Raw genomic sequence first — 24271 nt, forward strand, 5'->3', positions numbered from 1 at the left:
TCTCTTTGCCCTTGCCCTGCTCTCTCTCTCTCTCAAAATAAATATATAAACTTAAAAAATTAAAAAAAAAAAAAGACTTTCTAATGTCTCATCTGAAGGGTTGGAAAGAGTAGACCCAAGAGGATTCAAACAGGCAGTTGGGGGTGAAGAATAAAATTGTTTCTCTTTGCATCCTATGTGTCCAGCTTGCTCAGTGAGACCACTCAGTTTGTATCACTGAAAATAATGTGAGTCCACAGTCAACCTTCAAGCCATGGCAATGTAACGTTTTTCTGGTAGACATACTGTCCTATTCTCTGCAAAGTCACCTTATGCTTCTCCACCTTCCTTGACGTCGGAACTTCACACTGGCCCCTCACTCTCAGATGATCTTGCCTGAGTCATTGCAGAGAAAGTAGAATCCGTCAGATGGGGGGAGTCTCTTTCCATTTCTTGTCTATCATTAAATGGAGCTTAGAACTGTACTTAGACTATTAATTGTTAATTGACACATGTACTGTAAGTCTATGAAGGATGCTTCCACTATTTGACAATAGCATACTCTCTTAGGCAGGTAGACTATTTCCTCCATGATCTTATTCAATATCGATTTGCCTATTTCATTTTCATATAATGTAAAAATAAACTTTTAGCTCAATTTGAAACTTGGAAACTTTTTGCATGTATATTAAAATCTACGAGAGAATCTAAAGTCAGGTTTTAATTTATTTGTATTGCATTCTGCAAAATACGTCCACGAGATTACCATTTGTATGGTGAGTATTTTGCAATATGTGAAATAGGGCGTTTCACGCCTTTGCCATCACCCTCAGAGAGCTTTTCCAGTCTCAATTCTCTTATTCCATCTAATTCCAATTTCATTTTAAAAGCAGTCGGGAACATATATACCCTGAGCATTTAAAAATGTTACATTTAATATATGTAACGAGTTTTTAATTCCAATATAAGTAACAAAAATAATTGAAAAACAGAGTTGCTAATGGAAACACGCTTCTCTATAAAAGTAATTTATGATATCTAAAAGAATTCTAAGTTCATTATGGAAAAATTTGAAAATCACAGGGAAGTAAAAAGAGTAAAATAAAAATCAGCCATAACCACACCACCACTTCTATCCTCATTTTTTGAGATCTTCCAGTCTTTTTTATTTTTCAAACTTGGTATAATAATGCACACACATTTTATTATTTATTTTATTTTAATTCCAGTGTTGTTAACATACAATGTTATATTAGTTTCAGGTGATTAACATACAGTGTTAACATACAGTGATTCAACAATTCTATACATTACTCAGTGCTCATCTTGATAAACTCTTAATCCCCATCACTTATTTCACCCATCCCTCTACGTGCCTCCCCTCAGGTAACCATCTGTCTGTTTTCTATAGTGATTCTGATTTTTAGTTTGTTCCTTTTTTCCCCCTTGTTTTGTTTCTTAAATCCCACATATGAGTAAAATCATATGGTATTTGTCTTTCTCTGATTTATTTCACTTAGTGTTATACCATCTAGATCCATCCATTTTGTTACAAATGGCAGGATTTCATTCTTTTTATGGCTGAGTAATATTCCATTATATATATATATATATATATATATATATATATACATGTATATGTATTTTATATATATATATACATATATATATGTATTTTTATATATATAAACAAATATATATATACATGTATATGTATTTTATATATATATACATATATATGTATTTATATAATATACATATATATATGTATTTTATATTTATATATATATATAAAATACATATTATGTATATATATATGTATTTCTATGTGTCACATCTCCTTTATGTATCTATCAATGGGTGCTTGGGTTGTTTCCATAATTTGGACACTTGGGTTGTTCCCATAATTTGACTATTGTAAATAATGCTGCAATAAACATAGGAGAATGTGAACACATTTTAAAACCCTGCTGTTTTCCAATGGTACATTATATTGAGGCCATCTTTTTTCTGTGCTATTGAATACTCTCCAGCAATCTGTTTTTGGTGACTGAGTTGTATTCCATCATAATGTAATGTTGTAATTTATTATATTATTGTCATGCAATATATAATCTGGTCTTAAAATTTCTTTAACAACCCCAGCATACTTATTTTTAGAAGTAGAAAAATCTAGTATCTCGTTGGCTTCTGGTACATATTCAGTTTCGTATTTTCACTCCACCATCAAATACCTTAACTTAAATTTTGCCAAATCGCGTACTTCCTGGCCTAGTAAACAATTGTTTTATTTCTTTAAAAAATTTTTTTCAATGTTTATTTTTGAGAGAGAGACACGGTGTGAGTGGGGAGGGGCAGAGAGAGAGAGAGGGAGACACAGAATCCAAAGCAGGCTCCAGGCTCTGAACTGTCAGGACAGAGCCTAACGTGGGGCTCGAACTCATGAACCATGATATCATGACCTGAGCCGAAATCTGATGCTTAACCAACTGATCCACTCAGGTGCCCCTAGTAAACAATTATTTTAAATTCAGCAAAAATAAGGAGGCCACCAAGCTCTTTAGGTTTCTGAAATTGCGGCCTCTGTTCATGGTATCTCTTTCCCTGTTTCTGTTACTTCCTAATCCCCTGTTATTCTGATTTTGCCCTCCTTTGAATTCTTTTAACTCCTTCCTCTTCCTTCAACATGGAGTTTGTTTTATTTATTTTTTAAAATATTTATTTATTTTGAGAGAAAGTGTGTGAATGCATGTGAGCAGGGGAGGGGCAGAGAGAGAGGGAGAGAGAGAATCCAAAGCAGGCTTCGTGCTAACAGTGCAGAGCCTGACATGGGGCTTGATCATATGACCTCAGATCATGATCTGAGCCAAAATCAAGATTCAGATGCTTAATTGACTGAGCCACCCAGGCACCCCATGGAGTTTGTTTCCTTGGATTTTCCCTTCTTCAAATTCTTTTTTTTTTTTTTAATGTTTATTTTTGAGAGACAGAGAGAGAGAAAGAGAGAGAGAGAGTGAGCATGAGTGGGGAGGGGCAGAGAGAGAGAGAGAGAGGGAGACACAGAATCCAAAGCAGGCTCCAGGCTCTGAGCTGTCAGCACAGAGCCCAACATGAGACTTGAACACATGGACCACGAGATCATGACCTGAGCCAAAGTTGGAGGCTTAACCAGAGCCACCCAGGCACCCCTGGATTTTTTCCTTCTTAATGCTCACTGTAGAAAAATTCAGATATTGTACATAAGACTCATAGGCCTTACGTTTGTATATTTACATTTGTAAATATACATTTACTTGCATATCAAGGGTGGAACCATCTGGTGAGAGATTCATATATACCAAGTTTATCCCACTGATGTATAAAAGCAGAATGCCGGTTTTTGAATTTACCCGTTGAGCAATGGAGTTGACCTGTGGTCTGAAATGCTCTACTATGACTAACACATTCCCTTACTGAAGGAAGACCTTCAAAGAAAGCTGAATCATAAGGAGAAGTTTGCCTTTAAGAATGAAATCAGAGGAAGGGGTTTCAAATTGATTAGACATTTAGAATGTTCGGTGATATCAGGCTAAGGCAGACTTATGTATGCATCATTATAATTAAGGTTAGATGTGGGGTTAGAGTTAGGCTGAGGGACAGTAATTGTGACCCTGAGAAATTCGTCAAGGGAATGAGTGCTGCCTTCAAGTGCCTCTTATGTTAAATCCGTCTGCGTTCCTGTGCATGGTCCATCTTCTATCAGAAACTTCTGCATTGACCACCTGCTTCCTTCTTCACTCTCTCTCCTTCCTCCTGGTCATCCATGACTCCTGCTTTCTTGGGCCTCCTCCTATGTCTAATTGTTTTTCCTCCATCTTCTTTCCATGCTGACTCTTAGTTCTTGCATCTCTGGAATAACATGTATACAAATTTTCTCCTGGGCACTGGGGTAGTGATTCGTGTGGCTCTGCTGTTAACACTCTTCCCCTTCCAGACACACAGTTGAACGACACGTTCTGCCTTCTTTGTTGTTAGGTGGAGCTATGTGACGAGTTTTGGCCTAATATTACGTGCAAGAGCAATATCTGTCACTTCTGGGGTAGAGCATTTAATTATGACTTTAACTTTATCCTCTAATTAAATGAATTCCAAATTTACTGAAACAAACTTAATTGATCACCTGAGCACAGGTCCCAGTTTTCTAGTTACCTTGCAATTGATTGTCCTGTTTTCAAACCCATTCAGCATGTCTGCCGTTGGAGGCACCCTGGCATCCTTAATTCCCATGACTCTGGGGATTCTGAGCATGAACTGGTTTGCTTCTGGTTGACTCCTCCTACTGTGCCCCCTTTCCTTCCTTTCCTTGGATTTCTATTCCCAAAATACTGTGACTGTTTACAATCTGCTATCATCTCCTTTTTTCTTCTCTTGTGGGTTCATATTTTATTTTTGCTCTTATGTTTTATTGTTATTTTAGAAGAGTTTGGGAAGGGAAAGACAAATTTGCATGTATAATCTTTCATGTTTACCAGAAATCCATTCACTTAATCTTTCTTCCAGTTTTTAACACGTCTCACAGAGAAATTCTGAATGTGTCTTGAACCCGACAGGGACTTGATACAAATCAAAGCAGCTATAATATGATAAGGTAGCTTCCCTGACCCAAAGGGGAAAAAGGGCAGGGGTTAAAATTACCCTGCATGGATGAATCGCTGGATTCTACTCCTGAAATCGTTATTGCACTATATGCTAAGTAACTTGGATGTAAATTGAAAATAATAAAGAAATAAAATGTTTAAACTTAAAAAAATTATAATCTAGTGTGTTCAGAGGATGTTCTTAGAAAAATGGTGCCATGAATAAATAAGTTTGGGGGAAAAAAATACCCTGCCTGAAGATTTCTGAAAACAGCAGATAATACAATATTTAATCCAAATTTCTATTCCTACATTCATTCAAAACCTGGTGAGCATCACACTCAGATTTAGGTGCTAGAATGTGGATAAAATGATTAGAAATCTTAGAGTCTCTCCTGGTGAATTTCTTTTGTGTTTCTTCATATGCTACATGGTAGTTCAATCACTAACATAAGTTGACCTTTTGTTATAAGCTGGAGGGACAGAGAAGAGTGACTGTCTTTTTATAGAGAGAAAACAGCTGTGCCATCATCCCATTTGCCAGGAGAGAGGAAAAATTGTCAGGGGTTCCTGTTTGTCATTGGCAAGAACAGTGAGGTGCTGGGGCAACACAGTTTATTCCAGAGGTACAGACTCCTCTGTCAACCCCCAAGAATTACCTTTATCCACAAAGACCCTGATGGAGGGTCTGAAATTCCTCTTTTGACCAGCCGAAGCGTGGCCTTTTACACAGAACATTTCACGATGCCAACAGATAGTTTCCAGAGAGGAATTGGGAATTAAGTTGAGCTCTAGTTGCGGATGATTCTTTTTCATGCCTAGCTACCCAAACAAAGAGAGTAAGCCAGAAGCCAAATCCGCAAGTGAACACACACAATGGAATTGGTGCATGGGAATGTACAGGGCTCTGCCCGATTGAACTGTTGCCAGAGCACCAGGGGGCGATTTCTAACCGCCTCCCGCCTCCCCTGCTTGTATTTTGGCAGCTCTCTCTTCCCTACCCCCTCCGTCCTCTTCCCCGTGTCCTCAGATCCATTTGCACTGTTGTTTGGAAGGGGCCCAACTCACACAGATTGGCAGCACTGTAATTGGTGTTTTACTTACCTCTGCCTCTCTTCTCTCTGCGTTTGATCATTCTGATAATGACAGCTTATTTTCTCTCTCTCTCTTTACCATCAGAAAACAAAAAGGAAACTCTTGAAAGAGTTGTGGAGTTATATTTGAGTTTTCCAATGTACTGCTATGGGAATAAAATTCATATTTTTAAAATGTCTTGCCCTTCTGTGTCCCTCTTCCTCGCCGCTCACCCAAACAGCCCTGAGGGGAAACAGTCATGTTGAGAATTGATTTTCCCCTCAGAAGGTGTTGTGACTACAGTGGCGACATCCTTGAGTGTTGGCATGTCAAAATGTTGATGTTCTCATTGAAGACCGTCATCGTTTCATCATCAAGGATGCTTTCATTTGCTAAATTCTGTTTGTTTATGTGCATTTTATTTCAAATGATATTTCTTGGGATAATATTTACAAGGGCTCAGGGCTCCTGGAATGAAAAGTGTTATATAAGCTGAAATGCTTACCCCTGGCAAAAGGTAATCTCCATTGCACACACCGCCTGGTTGTAACAGCTCACATTTACACAGTGTTTCTAGTTCAGAAAGAATTTTCACGTGTACTGTTTCATGTAATCCCCCGATAGCACTGTGAAGAGCACATAAGGGATGGTGTGGCTCCATCCCACCTTGCCATGCCACCAGGCACACGTGCTTTCTGTACCTGGTGTCCTGCTAACTTTTCACAGGTGTTATTGTGTAGCTCTCTAGAAGCTATGTCCCAGGTGGTTTTGTCTTGGAGATGAGTCAGGTTTACAGAAGCACAAATAAGTACAAAATAATTAGAGGGATTCTTTTATTTTCTCAAGTCTCCTGAAGAGAAAGACTGGGCAAGTAATTAATTACAGGATCTCTTTGGCAGGCTAGGGGAGAGGGGAAATCTGTGGATGCTGTAAAATTAATAAACTGATTCCATCTCAACCATCTAAACATTTCAATTAAGGATACATATAATTAGGGCAAGAGCTAGAATACAAAACGAGTGTATCATGTGATTTACCGTAGATCAAGATGCCATTTCTTGTGAGTGACAGTAATGTGCTGTTAGGCCAGTGGCAAAAAAAAAACAAAAAACAAAAACAAAAACAAAAAAGAAAGCTGTCTATTTTCTGGGACATACACAGCCTTTGAACTGAGATTTTATAAGGCAACATTTCAAGGTAGTAAACAATTGTTCTAGAAGAGGATTCTTTTAGAAGAGAAGACCATGCAATACTGTAATAATTGTGGGTGTGGTTTGATTCCTTCGGAGGGCTTGCCTAGAAGTCCAGTTCTTGAAGGAATGCCTTAAATTCAAAGCTGTTTAATGAACACTACCGTAGTTGGCCATATAATGGTGTAGGGAAAATACAGGCTTTTGAGCAGCACACAGGACAAGTGTCCAACAGTTGTTGGACAAGCTGGAACTGAGCTTGACTTCTGGATCCTCCATGTGCTGTTATGCAACCTTGGGCAGACCTTTTTTCTATGAGCCTCAGTGTCTCCATGTGAATATCTGTGGATTAAAAATACCTCCTTCACAGGATACTTGCGGGGATCAAGTGGGATAAAACGTGCAGCCCGCCTGGCATGTAGAAGCAGCTCCACAAATGGTGGCCGTTCTTACTGTGGCTTGATGTTACTCCCCTTCCCCATGGACCCCAAACACCTGAGCATCAGAGACTCAGTTCAGCTCCTTTTTCTGCTCCCTTGAAGCCCCAAGTTACAAAGGCTCTCAGAAATTTGGCTGCAGTCGGTCTTTATTCGTCACAGCCTTGCTTCCAGCTCACATCCTGATTGATAAATTGGCTCTACTGGACGAGGCTTAGAAAGGACTGTTTAAAAAGCCCAGTGTTTTGGCTGATCACACGACGGCTGACAACTTGGTCCAGAATCTGGTTTGTGTGAATGATTGTAAGAAGGAATCAACTTTTCATTTCTCATGTAACAAAGGAGGAAGGATTATAGCTTTATCTGTTACACACTGTAAATCACTTAAATGCCTCTTACCTACGTGTTCTGGAATCATATTTAAGGAATGTGGGAGCAATGAATGTACTTCCCAGAATATGAAGTGAGAATCACACTCATCCTGCATTCTCTTTCCATTACACTTACCATGGATCTCTGGTGAGAGGGGACCCATCTCAAGAGGAGGCAACTGGCCGTCCTCTTTTTGCACACAGGGCATTTCATATAGATAGACTCAGAAGAATGAGCTCCAATAGACTTGAGAGTGAGCTAATATATTGGTTGAGGACTTCTTGTTGGAAAACAGAAATCTGAACAAATCATGCTCAGGCAATATAGGAAATTTATTGGCTCACATGACTTGGAAATTTAGGGATGCTGCTGGCTTCAGTTGCCAGGTTATCAATCCTAATGGAAAAGAGGTATTCCGATTACTCTAGCAGCAAACTCCTAGGGAGGACTCCACTCAGACTTGCATTGCTGATCTAGCAAAAAAACGTGCACTATTGCGTATCCTATTTTCTATTCGCTGCAAAACCATCTGCTAACTGATACTACTTCTGTTTTGTTTTCTGCCTTTCTCTTTCTTGCCCACCTTTTTTTGGTGGCCTGGTGTATATATTTAAATATCCTTAAATATACGTTTCCTGTTTCTATTTCACTCAAGCCAGCTCTGCTTATATCACCTGTTCATCTTGGAACCATCCACCATGAGCCGGGAAGTAAGCATATTGATTAGTCATTGGTCAACGTGACCACTGTTGAGTTGGGAGGAGGGTGGCATCATTATTCACAGTTCCATCAGGGCCACATGAACTGGGATCTTGAGGGTAGACAAACAAGTTACCCATCCGCTACACCTGTCCCTGTGTTGTACCTTTTCTGTTAAGAGATGTGATTGTTGTGACTACATAGATTCCCTCTGGCTCCAGTTCAGTCCCTTGCCTCTTCTGCCAGTGGGTCTGAATCTTTGCATGATTTTCATTCAATAAAAGGCCCTTAAAAGTTCTTAAGATGTTGGGGCGCCTGGGTGGCTCGTCGGTTAAGCGTCTGACTTCGGCTCAGGTCATGATCTCACAGTCTGTGGGTTCGAGCCCCGCATCGGGCTCTGTGCTGACAGCTCAGAGCCTGGAGCCTGCTTCCGATTCTGTGTCTCCCTCTCTCTCTGGCCCTCCCCTGCTCATGTTCTGTCTCTCTCTGTCGCAAAAATAAATAAAAACATTTTTAAAAAATTAAAAAAAAAAAGTTCTTAAAATGTTACATTATTTCATAGCCTTTATAAACTTAGCCATAAGAAAAACAGTTCCCATTTCCATTAAGTTTTCCCAGGTAAAGTTTCTAAATCTTTTATCATCTTCATAGATATGAGAGACAGTGTTTTATTTTTTTCTTGACTTTCTCTAGTTCAGGATTCCAAATGAAGCCTGTGTGAAAGGTATAGCATAGGGTATTGGTAAAAGAATATGCATTTCTGGATTAGCTGGCTTGTGTTCAAATCCCACTTCAACCACTAGACCAGCATTGGTTAGGGAAATGCACATAAATTTTGTTTCATTTATCATATTGGCAAACATTTTAAATATTGATGAAATATACACCTATTTCCCCCCCCCCCCTTCTCTTCCATGGCAACAATACCACATACGTTTTGCCTTGGGCCCCATCTGAATTCATATCTACTCCTGGACTGCTCGGTTATATGACCGAATAAGTTCACTTTTTCAGTTTAAGCCATTTGGGGTCCGTTGTCTATTACTTGAAATTGAATTCCAATTCACATAATTGATAATTTCCCTTTCTTATAAAGGTACCCCTTTCTTATGAAGGTATGGGGAAAGTATGAGCCAGGCACTTGGTAGCAGATGGACACTGTCAGACCCCTTCCTGCAACACCAGTTACAGCACTAGGGACTGTAGCTTTTTCCAGGAAGCTTCCTGTATTAAGTCCCTTGTGGAGACTGTGGCAGTCTCCCCACATTGAATGCTGCCTGCTGAATGGGACTTAATGTAGGGCAGAGTGGATGTGAGCAGTGCAAGAGATGTACAATATCAGACACTTGGTATGAACCACTTACCATCCTCACATCTTCTCAGCCCCCTTTTTACTCCAGCCCCTGCTGCAGCAGCTAGCTTTGTGCAAACATATTCTGACAGCGCCTCACTTCATCTGCATCATGGCCTTCTGCCCTGGGACTTCTTTAATGCTGTGTTGTGAGATGGCTATGCAGACCCACTCAGGCATGCACAACCTAAAAGGGCAGGGGAGTTAAAGCCCAATGGGGCATCCCTTTTCTAATGGGGGATGAGAGCTGGTGGGTAATGGAGGCATATTATATATATGGCTCCTTAAAAGGTCTTAGTGGGTCGAGCCCTAGTAACCCAGCAGTGACCAACTGGATAATATACTCCTGTACTGCCATTTCCTCTTGGCCTACTTTCCTGGATCACTTCCCAAATAAACTGCTTATACACAAGCCCTTGTCTCGGGCTCGATTTTTGAAGGAGAATCTATAATCACTGCAATCCTAATGAGATCCTCAAATTTATCTCAAGTTTCCTCAAGTCTTGTATAAATAGGTATCATGGAGCTCAGTGTGGGCAATAACCAAATAATTCTGGCTCTTGTCCCAAACTGAAGGAGCCTATGAAACTGATCTCAATTTCTTTCTCTCTGGCTTATACAGTCCATGTCCACCAACAGAAAAGCCCTTCAGTGGTCATGTCTCGGCACTATCGCTGATGGCAGGGCTTTGGGTGACAACACTGTTGTCTGTGGTCTCTAAGTGATACCCAAGATGCAGACCCAGACTCTCTAGCTTCTAAGTGGCTCTGTAATCCCTTGAATCTTCTCTGTGTTGGATCCATACGGCGATGGAGAGAAGATCCCTCTTCCCCTCTGGGTTACACTTAATTCCCCAGGTCCAGGACACTGGGAGCAATATCCCCACATCTCCTTTTAGTCCTGCCTGCAGCCCAGAGAGCTCAGACCTAGTTCATGGGCTGGCCCAGCAAGTGATACACAAGGGAGATCACAAATCCTTCATTTCGTCTTTATCTCTCCTGGACACTTTTCAGACCTTCTTCCACTAGCTTCCTTCCAAATAGTCCTGTAATTCAGAAAGCCCTTTCCTCACTGCTCCTCAATTATGGTCTATCCCTTTGTTTGTCAGGAAGGTCTGAAACTCAGCATGAATATATCTGAGGCTAACAGGGAGTCCTGCCACTTTTCCTCCCACAATCTTATCCTGAGAAAGCAAACTTCATAACTAAAACACCAGTGTTTAAATAGAGTAGAATGTCAACAAAATCCTTCTTACTGTTTACTATGATTTTATTTTATTTTTTTAATTTTTTTAACCTTTATTTATTTTTGAGACAGAGAGAGACAGAGCATGAATGGGGGAGGGGCAGAGAGAGAGGGAGACACAGAATCGGAAGCAGGCTCCAGGCTCTGAGCCACCGGCCCAGAGTCCAACGCGGGGCTCGAACTCACGGACCGCGAGATCCTGACCTGAGCCGAAGTCGGACGCTCAACCGACTGAGCCACCCAGGCGCCCCTTTTACTATGATTTTAAATGTGGCTTATGAATTTCCAGGCCTCCCCAGCCTCTGATTACCAAATAAGGCCTTATTTCCTTTTGTGATCTAAAGTAAAATGATCATGGGGTGCCTAGGTGGCCCAGTTGGCTCAGGTCATGATCTCTTAGTTTGTGGGTTCAAACCCTGCATCAGGCTCTGTGCTGACAGTTCAGAGCCTGGAGCCTGCTTCAGATTCTTGTGTGTGTCTCTCTCTCTGCTCCTCCCCTGCTTGCACTCTGTCTCTCTCTCTGAAAAAATAAACATTAAAAAAAAATTTTAAATACAAATAAAAATAAATTAAAAAAATAAAATGATCTCCCAGACTTCTAAAATGAAAATTTAAAAATAAGGTAAAATTATCATATGTCCCCATCCTTTGAAGACCCTTCCTCTGCTGAGTCTTTGTCACCAGCTGAATTCTGAGTCAAGAGAATACTCACATGCTCTATAGATCTGTTCTGCTGGTCACATTTGTCAACCATTCTCCCCCAAAGTAACCTGTTTCTGAGGGTCCCTCATGCTTCACATAGATTTGCAATTGTGGAAGGGTCCTATGAACTGGATGGATTTAATCAATTGGTAATCACAGCTCTCAGGGCTTTTTTTTTTTTTTTTTAAGTTTATATATTTATTTTAAGAGAGAGAGAGCACGAGTGGGAGAGGGGCAGAGAGAGAGGGAGAGAGATAGTCCCAAGCAGGCTCCACACTATCTGTGCAGAACCTGATGGGAGGCTCAGTCTCACGAACTGTGAGATCATGACCTGAGCCATAATCAAGAGTCAGACACTTAACCATCTGAACCACGAAGGCACCCCTTTTGGGGTTTTTGTTTTGTTTTTTAAAGTTGCTTTAAAAATTTTTTTTAACGTTTATTCATTTTTGAGAGACAGAGTCAATTAGGAGTGGTGCAGAGAGAGTGGGAGACACAGAATTCAAAGAAGGCTCCAGGCTCTGAGCTGTCAGCAGAGCCTGATGCAGGGCTCAAACCCACAAGCTGTGAGATCATGACCTGAGTTGAAGTTGGGCACTCAAATGACTAAACCACCCAGGCGCCCCCCCCTCCTTTTTTTTTTTTTTTTTAAAGATAACACTAGTCAGGGGCACCTGGGTGGCTCAGTCGGTTGAGCGTCCAACTTCGGATCAGATCATGATCTCACAGTTTGTGGGTTCGAGCCCCGCATCAGGCTCCATGCCGACCGCTTGCTCAGAGCCTGGAGCCTGCTTCAGATTCTGTGTCTCCTTCTCTCTTTGCCCCTCCCCCGCTCATGCTTTGTCTCACTCTGTTTCTCAAAAATAAATAAATGTAAAAAAAATTTTTTTTAAAAGATAACACTAGTCAGACAAAGAAGTTTGAGGTCGGTAACAGTTTGCCACTCCCACATAACCTTGCTACCATATTATAATGGAACAAGTCTCAGCCCAGATTCTGCCCCACAAGCAGACATTTGCTAAACACACATTCACTAGCAGGCAGGCACAAAACAGGTCACGGCTATCTATTCTGGAAGCTTGATGAAGTCACAGCCTCTGTCTGGCCTTTTGGATGGTCTGATGAACACCTTGCATGAACTTCTGTTCACTGGAGACAAAAGCCAAGACTGCAGAGGCAGGATTCTGTCACCCTTTCAGTCAATATCAGACAACAAGGATATTCCACATCGATGGCCACACACTGGAGTGCATGCCTTTTAGCAATCAAGTGTCCCTAGTGTAGTTACTGGGCTGTCTGGATTCTGATAGCCGCGCAAGGGTGGAGATATTTTATCCAGTCTACGTATTGAGAATACATGTTTCCACATTCCTGGAAATAGCTTTATTACAAATGTTTTTTTTTTTTTAACTTTTAAAAACCTTTTTTAAATTGAAATATATTTGACAAAGAATACTTTTCATTAATGAGAGCCCATTTCTGACATTTGTAATGCTGATCAACAGGACACCATTTTGCACAATAAAGACCCATTTTTGACATTCCATGTGCAAATTAGCAAAGCTTTGACTATTGAGGTACAGATGGCAAACGCATTGGTGGATCGAGTGCACATCAGAATGCCAGCTGACTGCCCCAGCTACTCCCAGGGCAAAAGCTAAAACTAACTGGCTGTGTTGATGTGTTTTTTTTTATTAAAAAAAATTTTTTTTTCAACATTTTTTATTTATTTTTGGGACAGAGAGAGACAGAGCATGAACGGGGAGGGGCAGAGAGAGAGGGAGACACAGAATCGGAAACAGGCTCCAGGCTCCGAGCCATCAGCCCAGAGCCTGACGCGGGGCTCGAACTCACGGACCGCGAGATCGTGACCTGGCTGAAGTCGGACGCTTAACCGACTGCGCCACCCAGGCGCCCCTGTGTTGATGTGTTTTAAAGCAAATTGTTGTCATCTCTGTAGGTCCCTGAACCTCAAAGTCTAAGGCCCCAAATCTCTTGGATTCCACAGATTGATCACTGGACCCATATAAAGCAATCACAATAGTTGGAAGTTTTTCAAACTGCAAATCATGATCCATTAAAAGGTCATAATATGAATTCAGTGGAACACAGCCAACCTTAAAAACAGTGACATAGAATATATAGAAATGTCAGCATTAAACACAATAAGGGTAAGTATTGTTTCTGAAACTCTACGTTAAATATTTGTGGCATGTGTTTACTGGTAAACTCTGTAAAGTGTACAATATCTTTTAAAATTTAAAATGTCGTATGTGTATGTGTGGGTGGTTGCTTTTTTTTTTTTTCTTTTTCTTTCTTTTTTTTTTTTTTTATGGTGTTGAAAACACTCAAATAGTTGAAAATACATTTCACAAAGTTGGTGTTATTTACTCTTTAAATACTACTTATACCAGTGGTCCTGGTCTAGATTCACATTTAGGCAAAACATTTCTCACCCTCTTCAAGGGCATGGTTCTGGCGGAAGATACCCCACTTACATCACTGGGCAGAGCACTTGGCATCTTGCTCTGCAGCATCAGCATTGAGATTTATGGTGACCTCACTGCTATCGCCAAGGACAGTGGGTGGGTACTTGCTTCGTGTTTATATAACTACAGGGCCAATCCTGGAAAACTTCCAAAGACAAAAGGACTCTGTTCCAAAGACTCTGAGAGCTTTCTCAACTTCCCCAAACTAAAAGTTGCCAGTAACCTCCCAATGGCAGTTCCAGGAAAAGAAAGAAAGAAAAATGAAAGAAAGAAAGAAAGAAAGAAAGAAAGAAAGAAAGAAAGAAAGAAAGAAAGAAAGAAAGAAAGAAGAAAGAAAGAAAAAGGAAGGAAGGAAGGAAGGAAGGAAGGAAGGAAGGAAGGAAGAAAGAAGGGGGGAGGGAGGAAGGAAGGAAGGAAGGAAGGAAGGAAGGAAGGAAGGAAGGAAGAAAGAAGGGGGGAGGAAGGAAGGAAGGAAGGAAGGAAGGAAGGAAGGAAGGAAGGAAGGAAGGAAGGAAGAAAGAAGGGGGGAGGGAGGAAGGAAGGAAGGAAGGAAGGAAGGAAGGAAGGAAGAAAGAAGGGGGGAGGGAGGAAGGAAGGAAGGAAGGAAGGAAGGAAGGAAGAAAGAAGGGGGGAGGGAGGAAGGAAGGAAGGAAGGAAGGAAGAAGGGGGGAGGGAGGAAGGAAGGAAGGAAGAAGAGAGAAGAAAAGAGAAGAAAAGAAGTTCTGCTTTTACCAGGTACCAGCATCATACCTGCTTCACAAATAGTTTGTATTCTAGACACATACCCTGAGCCAGATGTTTTCTTTTATATCAAATAAATTGAAAAGAACGGTTGAAGCTTTTCTGACGATTGCATTGCCTCTTCAGCGTGCATACAGTGACTTGTATAGAGGGAAAAATCTGTCGCATGCAGCCAAGTTCTGTCAAGTGTTTTTAAGAACTTTCTTACTGAAAGGTAGCACTACCCCAGGAGCGATTTTTAACTTCCAACAGCATTTTTATTAGCTAAGTCATCAATGCTCCAGGATCCTGCATAAGAATTGAAAATGGAGTTTGCAGAGATGAATAATGTCTACATGATTCTTTGAACTTAAGCTCAAACCCAGTTGTTGTTTAGTAATATGATAGAAATTTACAGTTTGGGTTTCTAGTATGTGTATACACACACACACACACACACACACACACACACACACACATATATAAACAGTTGAACTTTATGTGTTAAAAGCCACAAACTGGAAACTGGAAAGCCAGTTTGTTCTACCAACAGGACAGTCCAATGGAAGGATACAAGGTTGGTTTACCGGAGAGAAAAACATACATGATAACGAGTGGAAACTGCTGAAGGTAGCTCACCAGGGATGATGGCACCGAGTCGGATCACCCCGGGAAACTGGAAGGAAAGGACTTTGTGTTGCCTGGGGCACAAGTCTGAGAGTAAAATGATCTGGAGGCCTGAGTTGAGGTATACGCAAAGGCACTTGTCTGAGAGAGGCAGAAATAATGCCATTTGTGGTGAGGGAGCCCGTGAAGAGTGACCCAGGAAGTGACTCAGAGGGTAGTGGGGATGAATCACGTCAGGTTGTGGTTCCAGAACCAAGGAGAGAGCCTGAAAGCACAAATGAAGCACATCATGCTGAGGGCAGCCGGCGGATGATGGGAGTCCTCCTTCAGCTACTTGGTGCTGCATGAGAACCTGTTGAAAAAGCTCCGTCTCTCGTTCCAGCAAAGTAGTCCAATTCTTTTCGGTGACCTCACAACTGACACCCTTTCTTTTCAGAATCAGGAAAATGTGACTAATGTTTCTTTTATAATTTGCATTTTTCTGATATGTACCCTCATAAAAAATGAAAGTAAAGTTCTAAAATTTAAGCACATTTTCGTTTCTTCAATATATAGTGCGTGGAGAATAATGCAACATATTGCCAGCCTGTTACGTTTATCCTTAGACTCATGTGGTCCACCCCTGTTGTTTTGGATGCCGAGTGAGGGTGAGTAGGGCGGAGGGCAGGAAAATAGCGTCCAAGAACTGCAGGTATGCAAGAGACATGATAATACCGAGGTCCAGGGTAGCATTAACATTGGGTCATCTGCCTTCACATCCCAGCTTTGCACTTTCTACCTGGGCCTTATCTTCTTCTGTTGGGAATCTAGGGCAGGATCACCTGGAGTTTAATTATTTATATTGGTTGGCCTGTACAGGCCCCAAATCTTTATGATTTTCCAGATCTCTGCTAGTTCTAAGATGCATTGAGATTAAGAGTACAGGTTGTGGGCCTGCACTCAAATTCTGGCTCTGACACTGATGAGCCGGGAGACCTTGGGGCAAGTCAGCAACCTCTCTGTGACTCATTTTCCTCAGCTGTGAAATTGTGATAATGGAAGTACCTTTCTCATTAGGGTTTTGTAAGTATAAAATTACTCATGAGGACACACTAAGTCTTCATTAGCTATTATTATTTTAGTAAAGAGAGAGAACATAACACAGGGGTCCAAGGAAGGTGTGAGAGCCAGATTGTTTGCATCTGAATCCTAGCTGTGTGACCTTAGGAAGGTTCCTTACCTTCTCTGTTACCTCGGTTTTCTCACTTATACATTTTTTCATTTTATTCATTTTTTTAATAATTTTTTTTAATGTTTATTTTTGAGAGAGAGAGAGAGAGCAAGGGAGGGGCAGAGAGAGGGAGACACAAAATCCGAAGCAGGCTCCAGGCTCTGAGCTGTCAGCACAGAGCCCAACGCGGGGCTCGAACCCATGAACCGCGAGATCATGACCTGAGCCGAAGTTGGACGCCCAACCAACTGAGTCACCCAGGCACCCCTCATTTTATTCATTTTTTGAGAGACAGAGAGCATGAGCATGGGAGGGGCAGAGAAAGAGACACAGAGTCCAATGCGGGCTCCAGGCTCTGAGCTTTCAGCACAGAGCCCAATGTGGAACTTGAGCTCATGAACCACAAGATCATGACCTGAGCAGAAATCAGACACTTAGCTGACTGAGCCACCCAGGCGCCCCTCAGTTTTCTCACTTTTAAAACAGAGATAATAAAAGCACCTACTTCATAGGAACTGAGCAAGAATCAAATGAGTTAATATGTTCAAAGTTCCTAGAACGGTGCCTGGCATTTACTATATAAACGTGTGCCATTATTAAAGTGAATATTTTGCATGTTGTTTTTTTTAATTTAATTTTTTAAATGTACTATTATTTTTAATATGGGCCTTGCCTGGCCCATACTAGGTACTCATTAAGAAGCTGTCAAACATGAATGAATGAAAACATGTAGTCTAAGTCAATGGCTTGTAATATTGGTATCAGCTGCCCACGGCATTCCAAATTTGCCAAATACATTGGACTTGTTTGCATCACACATGACATTAGCTGAAGTGTAGATACTGTTCCCAGCTGCCTCTCCCATTCTGCCCTGTGGTGCCCAGTGCTAAAAGCAAGAGCCTGTGTAGGACAGGGGACCCTGACAGCCTGGGGAAGCTTCTCTCTCTTTCTCTATTGGTACACTAGGGAGTCATCATAACACTCTCAATGTTGGGAAACCCCAGGAGGACCCAAATTAATTCGAGGCACAAGTCAAATTACCCTCCATCCCTCCCTCTGTGAATACTTCCGGTGGAGAGACATCGCCACTATCATTTGAACGCCCAGGTAGCACTACTGGGCAAGTGTCCGGGCCCCCAAAGCGGGCAGGCTCCCTGTTAACGCAGAGCCCGTGTATCTGCTGCCTGGGTGGCAGCAGACTTCTGCCCCTTCATAAACATCAAGACAAAATAATGGGATGTTTAGTCTGAGTAATACATTAAGGAAATCAATTAAGCTCACATGCAACTTTCTAAGATTTTAATTACAGTACTTAGGGTACCACACTAGAGCAGTTTGTCAGGAACATAATTTGTTAATGAATAACAACTGACAGTGAATTAGTCAGGATTGTAATTAGCTCTTGCTAGCCATCCATTGGAACCCTGATCAAAAGCCAGTCAGCGAAAGAGGGCTAACTCAGCTGTAAACGATAACCTCGACGGCTCTATCTGGGCCATCTCCTTGATGCCCATGTGCTCTGAGAAGCCTAAAACCATGTGCACTTTTTAACTCAAGTGTGGTCTGGGGAGCAGCACCTGCCTTCCCCTGGAAACCTGTCAGGAATGCAGACTCTCAAGTTCCACCCCAGACCTGTGAAGTCTACATTTTAAGATGCCTAGTGTCTTAGAAGCATATTGAAGTTTGAGAAACACTGTGGGAGTAGACAGAGCACAGGTTCCAAATGTAACAGATCTTACTGCAACTCCTGACACCCTCACTTGCTCACTAGAGATGTGTCCTGGGGCAATTTCTAAGTCATTTTGAGCCTCACTGTCCTTATCTGTAAGTTGGATCGACTACTTCCTATACTGTAGGATTGTTTACTGACTGGCAATAGCATGTGAATGTGCCTAGCACAGATATGAACAATGATAATATAGGGGAAACTCAGCAAGACTTTGTCTGAACCCCTTCACTTCTCCAGTCTTCCCATTCCACAACAGGGTAAGACTAGGAGAAATAAGATAAAATGTTACAACTGAGTTAAAAGAGTAGAGAGAATATTTAAAGAAAAAAATTTTTAATGTTTATTTATTTTTGAGAGACAGAGACAGAGCACGAACAGGGAAGGGACAGAGAGAGAGAGGGGGAGACACAGAATCCAAAGCAGGCTCCAGGCTCTGAGCTGTCAGCACAGAGCCCAATGTGGGGCTCGAACCCACAAACTAAGAGATCATGACCTGAGCTAAAGTCAGACGCTTAACCGACTGAGCCACCCAGGGACTTCAAGAGAATATTTTTTAAATAAAATAATGAAAATAGTGAAATTAGCCGAAGAGTATACTAAAATTAGATTATATTGTTTTTGCTTTAAGTGGCCAAATAACCAAATAAGAAAACGTGGCTTGCTAATATCAAACAACTTGGAGACTGCAGAGCCCAGATTGTTCTAGGTCTTGCCAGAGGAGGGAGGATCCTGAGGAATGAGGTAGCCATGAGCAATCCTTCCAAGATGGGATTCATGCAACAATCTTGAGAACTGAGATCCACAATTGAAGATCAAATTTTTTAGGAAACATTCTTCACACACTACATAATGAGTATGCTTTTGATATAGCATGCAAACTGAAAAATATGTACATTGAAGCAATTTTCTCATAAGAAAATTTCTCTCGAAGCTTCCACACCTAACTCAAGATAGTGTTGGAAAGAAGCCTTCCCTAAGCTATTAGATCATGTGCTCAAGTGTAAGGGACTACTGTTGCATCATGGCACTGACAGAAAATGGTTGTATTTTTACAGCACGTTGTGGGTAGACAGAAAGGATTCTGGGAGCATCTATATAGGACAAGGTGAACAAAATCTTTTTTTTTTGACATCATGTAATTACAAGGAAAATTAAATGTTGAGAAAGATGATAGTAAGCTTACATAAAATATTAAAATTGAGTATTATTAATTTTTTTAAAATGTGTATTTATTTATTTTTAGCAAGACAGCACAAGCAAGGGAAGGACAGAGAGAGAGGGTGAGAAAGAATTCCCAGCAGACTCCGTGGTCAGCATGGAGACTGACGCAGGGCTCAATCCCACAACCGTGAGATCATGACCTGAGCCAAAATCAAGAGTCAGACACTTAACCAACTGAGCCACCCCAGCTCCCCAAGTATTGTTAATTTTTTTAGTGAGAAAACGATTTTGCTTCTGGAAAGTTTTTACAACCAGGTTTGATGCTTAAAATAGCTATACTCAATTCCAGATCAAAAGTCTTTAAGGATGATCTTGATGTTTGGAGTCAGACAACAAATCGTTGCCAAGACCACTGTCAAGGACCTTTTCCCTGTTTTTCTCCAGGAGTTTTAAAGTTTGGGGGAAGTCTTGAATCCATATCAAGTTAGTTTTGTGAGTGGTATAAGATAGGGGTCCAGTTTCATCCTTCTTCCTGTGATTATCCAGTTTTCCCAGCACTATTCATTGAAGAGATTATCCTCTCCCCATTTAGTGTTCTTGGCTCCCTTGTCAAATGTTAGTTGATCATATATGTGAAGGTTTATTTCTGGGCTCTTGAATCTGTTTTGGTTGGTCTGTATGTCTAATTTTATGCAAGTACCATACTGTTTTGATTGCTGTACCGTTGTAAGGTAGTTTGAAACCAGGAAGTATAGTGTGGAAGTTTAGGAGACATTGACTTCTCAACCCTGACGTACTCTTCCTTGGATGGTGCCTGTTTACTTGGGTCTCTGGGAAATTTCACCGGCTCCCCAAACCTCTATGCTCTATATTGTTGTTCCCATCACACCATATGGGAATTTTTCTATATGCCTGTAGGCACCGTGAGGTCAGGGATTGTCTTATTAATTGGTAAATCCATAACGTGAAGTATTTGAAGAATAACAGGTGCCAGTGAATTAGTTCCATCACTGCATAATCCATAGACTTCGCTGGGCATACTTCCAGCTGTTCCTGATCAGTCTTGTGAGAAGAACTCTGGTTCTTTGAACAGACTGATTATCCTTTCTTTGCTATAAGCTGCAGTCCTAGGTTTGTCTCTCCAATTCCAAAAACATTTCAGTTTTTAAAACTGTACTGAAAAGAGGAAGAAAATGACTTTCCAAGGTCAGTTCTTCAGGCTGGTGTCTCAACCGGAAAAGAAATAGGCAAGTTGTGATATATCATATGAAACTCTGTCCATAAAATCAAGCCATCCTATTTTTTATACTTCTACCTCATTCAATGACATTGTTTTCTTTGGAGGAGTAGAATATTTGTTATTCAGACTCTGGGCAGAGGAGTGAAATGGCCTGGATTTGGAGATAAGAGGTGGTTCGCTGCTGTTCAGCTGCCACGCTCAGCATCTAACAAATGTGTGTTTAAGTGAAAACAGCGTAGGCCCATTGCTGCCTCTGTTCTCAAAGAGAACTATTTATTTTGAGCCATAGCTTTTCCTGTCTTTAGTGCTATTTTTGAAAAACTGTGTATGTGTTCATCTTACTACGTGCTTCTCCCCTTCCTCCAGCCCCAGCCTCTGCCCCAGGAGAGCCTTATAACCACTCATGAGGTTCTCTTGACCCTGGGCTCTCCTGCCATCCTTTTCAGGTCAACCCCACACCACATTTTACCAAAGGTCTACTCTGGCCTCCTTGTCAGGAGCTCCCATGGCACACTGAACAAGGACCAGGTACTTGAGCATGCCCAGAGGTGGGTTCTCCACATTTTGTTCTTTCCTGTTGTGTTCTTTCTGCTCAGCCCATTCATCAACAGCTGCTTTGTGATCATGTCTTCTCATTTTCTTTCTTTCTTTCTTTCTTTCTTTCTTTCTTTCTTTCTTTCTTTCTTTCTTTTTAAGTTTACTTATTTATTTTGAGAGAGAGAGAGAAAGGTAGCACGTATGGCAAGGGAGAGGAAGAGAGACAGAATCCCAGGCAGGCTTCATTCTGTCAGTGCAGAGCCTGATGCAGGGCTTGAACCCACATATTGCAAGATCATGACCTGAGCTGAAGTCGAATGCTCAACTGACTGAGCCACCCAGCCACCCCCTCCCTTTTTCTAGAGCACCCTGTTTCCTGCCTTGGAATGTGTCTTCTCTCTGGTTCCCCATGCTCTACTGTCATCCTTCAAAGTACAGAACTGGCATTACCTTTTCCTTGAAGATTTTTGTACTCTTTCTTGCTGAAAGTGAGATGTCTCTCATTACAGCATTGTTGAAAGAATTGAATAAGATTATGCATAGAAGCAGAGAGAAGAATGGTGGTTGCCAGAGGCTGAGGGGAGGGGGAAATAGGGAGCTGCTGTTCACTGGGCAAAAAGGTTCATTTATGAAAGATGAACGAGTTCTAGAGATCTGATGTACAATGTTGTGCCTATCAACGATACTCTATTGTGCTCTTGAAGATTTGTTTAGAGGCTAGATTTTGTGTTAAATGTTGTTACTGCGATAAAATGAAAAGACCATGCATGTGAATACACAAAGTGAAGTGCTTTGCGTGTATTAGACACAGTATTTCTTTTCCTTTGTATTTTTAATTCTTTGATTTCCAAGGTCTTTACCCATTTTCTTTTGGGACAGCAAAGTTATTTCTATTTACTTTGTATTCTAGTGGTTTGTGTGCATATCTTAATTGTTATACATCACAGTGAGAAAAGGGGTCATAGATTTCAATGTCTAACATCTGGTTTTGAGACCTACCTCCAACATTCAATAGCTGTGGTCTTTCCTATTGTTCTTTCTTATTGTGTTCTTTCCACTCAGCCAGTTTCATCAACAGCTGCTTTGTGATCATGTCCTTCCTTTTCCTTGAGTAAGTTGCTCAATTTCTTTAAGAATCAGTTCTATCATCTGTTAAGGGTGAAAAAAAAAAGAAAGAAAAATAACAACTATCTCTCTGGTCCTGTGGATTGATTAAATGTTAGCGGATGTGTGAAAATGTCTAGCATGCTGCCAGATACATGGTAGGGTCTCAGATTCCTACCATGGTTTCCTTTCTCCTTTGAGGGCAGTGGTTATAACGTCTGCATATTTATAACCCTATGGCACAGAGCATGGAATCTTGTGCATAGTTGTGGCTCAGTAAATATTTCCTGAATAAATGAATGAAAGAAAGAGTGGAAGGAAGGAAGGAAGGTTAAAGACAAAACAGAAGGACTAGCTCTCTTAGTCTTCTTCATAATGCAAAAGTTATAAGGGGTTTCAGCGCAAAGACAAGTATCTCTAAAGAGAACAGGAATATTTCCTCTTTTTTCTAACCCCATGCGACATCTTTAGCAGCAGCTGCAACCTTGAAATTTGGAAGGGAGAGCTGTTCAAAGCTCCTAACTTCTGGAAATCAGTAGTTGATATACCAGCAATGCACCCCTGTTAAGGAAAAAATTATTGTAGCACTTGTGAAAATGGTAAGGAAGACTTTTTTCAAGACTATTACAGGAAGGGTCAGCTCTATTGCAATAAAGGAAAAAGATCAAGCTGAACTCCGACTATAGCAAGGACAAATGGGATTTATAGCTGATGAGCAGAATGAAGGGGTCAATGGATAAAAAATTACTAAGGAGAGACATCAAGGGTAGGGGGATTCTTGCCAAACAAACCCAACAGAATTTTTGCTAAAGGAAGGCCAAGGACTTAGGCATCAAAGGTGGGGATTGAGGAATTTGATCAAATATTAAGGTTGGGGAGGAGGGGTGTTCTCACTAGACTAACAGCAGGATTCTTGATAAAACTAGGCTAGGCAGGCTGAGGACAGAATGCAGGCCAAGGTCAAGGCCTGGTCGTTAAAAAGGCTCTGAGAAGCCTGTTAAGGTTTGGTCAGGGAGAGAGTATTTGTCACCTCTGTCTCATCACACAGGGCAGAGGCCCCAAAAGAGTCCTGCTGAAAGCCATGGGGCTAATCTAACGGGGAAGGCAGAGGTGGGGCAGTTGTCTGCCCTACAAGTCAGAAGGATTTGGCCCAGTGTCATAAACATTCCTGTCTCTGGATTTTCATTTGTAAAAGGGACATGACACCACCTCTCCTCCCAACTACCTTGGTGTGTGTATTTGTTTCCTGTGGCCACTGTGATAAATTACCACAGCCGTGGTGGTTTAAAATAACAGAAATGTACTTTTGCACAGTTCTGTAGGCCAGAAGTCTGAGATCTCTCCCGCTCGGTCAAAATCAAAGCCTCTGTAGAGTTGTACTCCTTTTGAAGATCCTTGGGGAGAATATGTTCCCTGCCTCTTCTAACGTCTGGTGGCTGCTGACATTCCTTGTCTTTGGCCACATCACTCCAATCTCTGCCTCCATCTTTTTTTTTTTTAATGTTTTTTATGTTTATTTATTTTTGAGAGAGAGAGAGAGAGAAGAGAGAGCAAGTGGGGGGAGGGGCAGAGAGAGAGGGAGACACAGAATCTGAAGCAGGCTCCAGGCTCTGAGCTGTCAGCACAGAGCCCAACGTGGGGCTTGAACTCACGAACCGTGAGATCATGACCTGAGCTGAAGTTGGACACTTAACCAACTGAGCAACCCAGGCGCCCCTCTGCCTCCATCTTTGGCCTTCTTTTCTTCTGTTTTTAATTTTCCTCTCCATCTTTCTTATATGAATACATA

General features: G+C 41.3%; 1 long non-coding RNA gene across 2 annotated transcripts in view; it reads left to right on the top strand.

Annotated features, from left to right (window-relative positions):
- Positions 1-24271, top strand: part of LOC131491537 (uncharacterized) — a 210361-nt gene that overhangs the window by 33726 nt on the left and 152364 nt on the right. The window contains exon 3 of one of the 2 annotated variants that reach the window (XR_009251508.1): positions 13674-13836. The exons of the other annotated variant lie outside the window; for it this stretch is intronic. This is a non-coding gene — a long non-coding RNA (uncharacterized LOC131491537). The remainder of the gene's footprint in view (positions 1-13673; positions 13837-24271) is intronic. 2 annotated transcript variants of the gene reach the window in all.

This window comes from Neofelis nebulosa, chromosome 12 (assembly GCF_028018385.1).
Source record: "Neofelis nebulosa isolate mNeoNeb1 chromosome 12, mNeoNeb1.pri, whole genome shotgun sequence".
Lineage (NCBI taxonomy): Eukaryota > Metazoa > Chordata > Mammalia > Carnivora > Felidae > Neofelis > Neofelis nebulosa.